The following is a 2,036-nucleotide window of genomic DNA, read 5'->3' as shown; positions in this document are numbered from 1 at the left end:
GGATGCTGCCCAACTGGTCACTCCCTGGGTCTTAGGCTGGGTTCTCTCTCTCAACCTCTATACACCAACCATACCAGACAACTCCACCCTTCTAGGTGTCCTATATTTACTTTCTTGTCCCCCTGCAAAGGGGGGCAAGCTGTCTTGCTTTCATATCTGAGAACTGAGGTAAAATGCCCCATGTATAAGTCTTAGGTAAAGCCTCTACTCCAAAAGATCAAAACTCAGTTTTCAAATATGAGACCCTGCTTTTTTTCATCAGTTGTTGTGGGTATTTACGCAGAAGTGGGATTGCTGGATCATATGGTAATTCTATTTTTAATTTTCTTAAATTGGAGTATAGTCGACACACAATGTTAGCTTCTGGTGTACAACAGTGATTCAACAAGTCTGTACTTTAGGCTATGCTCGCAAGTGTACCTATGATTTGTCACCATACAACACTATTACAATATCACTGACTATAGTCCCTATGCTGTACCTTTCATCCCCATGACTTATTCATTCCATAACTGGAAGTCTGTATCTCCCAGTCCTTTTTTTTTAAATTTAATTTAATTTATTTATGATAGGCACACAGTGAGAGAGAGAGAGAGGCAGAGACATAGGCAGAGGGAGAAGCAGGCTCCATGCACCGGGAGCCTGACGTGGGATTCGATCCCGAGTCTCCAGGATCGCGCCCTGGGCCAAAGGCAGGCGCCAAACCGCTGCGCCACCCAGGGATCCCTGTATCTCCCAGTCCTTTACCTATTTTGCACATACCCCCATGCCTCTTCCCTCTGGCAATCACTGGTTTGTTCTCTGTATTTATGAGTCCTTTTTTTTTTTTTTCCTTAAGATTTTATTTGTTTGAGAGAGAAAGAGCATGTACACAAGTAGGTAGAGCAGCAGGCAGAGGGAGAGGTAGAAGCAGGCTCTCCGCTGTGCAGAGCCCAATGTGGGGCTGGATCCCAGGACCCTGGGATCATGGCCTGAGCCAAAGGCAGATGCCTAACTTACTGAGCCATCCAGGTGACCATTTCTGCTTTTTTATTAAGATTCCACATGTTAGCAAAATTATATGGTAGGTCTTTGTTTGACTTATTTAATACCCTCTAGACCCATCCATGTTGCTGCAAATGGCAAGTTCTCATTTTCTATCATGGTCGCATAATATTCCATTGTACACATAAACCACATATTTTTTATCCACTCATCTATCAATGGTCACTCAGGTTGCTTCCATATCTTGGCTACTGCAAATGCTGTAATAAACACTGGGGTGCAAATATCTTTTCAAGTTAGTATTTTAGTTTCCATTGGGTAGATATCCAGTAGTGGAATTGCTGGATCATGTGGTAGTTCTAGTTTTAGTTTTTTAAAAATCTACACACTATTTTCCATAGTGACTGCACCAGCTTGCATTCCCACTAATAGGGCACAAGCATTCTCTTTTCTCCACATCCTCACCAACACTTGTTATTTTTTCTTTTTGATTCTAGGCATTCTGACAGGTATGAGGTGATATCTCACTGTGGTTTTGATTTGCATTTCCCTTTACTTTTTTTTTTTGAGGAACCATCACACTGTTTTCTCTTGTGACATATGGGCAGCCCGGTGGCTCAGTGGTTTAGCGCCGCCTTCGGCCCAGGGTGTGACCCTGGAGACCCGGGATAGGGTCCCACGTCGGGCTCCCTGCTTCTCCCTCTGCCTGTGTCTCTGCCTCTCTCTCTCCCTCTCATGAATAAATAAAAAATAAAATCTTAAAAAAAAAGTGCTGACATATGCTACACGAATGAATCTTAAAGATATTATGCTGAGTAAAATAAGCATTCACAGAAAAATAAACACTGTGTAATGCCACTTACGTGAGATACTTCAAATAGTCAAACTCACAGAGAAAGAAAGTACAATGGTGTTTGCCAGGGACTTGGGAAAGGAAGAATGAGGAGTTATTAGTTAATGAACATAGGGTTCCAGTTTTAGAAGGTGAAACAGTTCTGGGAATGGATGGTGCCGATGACTGCACATTATGAATGTATTTAATAACACCTAAC

Source organism: Vulpes vulpes, chromosome 11, assembly GCF_048418805.1.
Source record: "Vulpes vulpes isolate BD-2025 chromosome 11, VulVul3, whole genome shotgun sequence".
In the NCBI taxonomy this organism is placed as follows: Eukaryota; Metazoa; Chordata; class Mammalia; order Carnivora; family Canidae; genus Vulpes; species Vulpes vulpes.
This window is presented reverse-complemented; position numbering follows the sequence as displayed.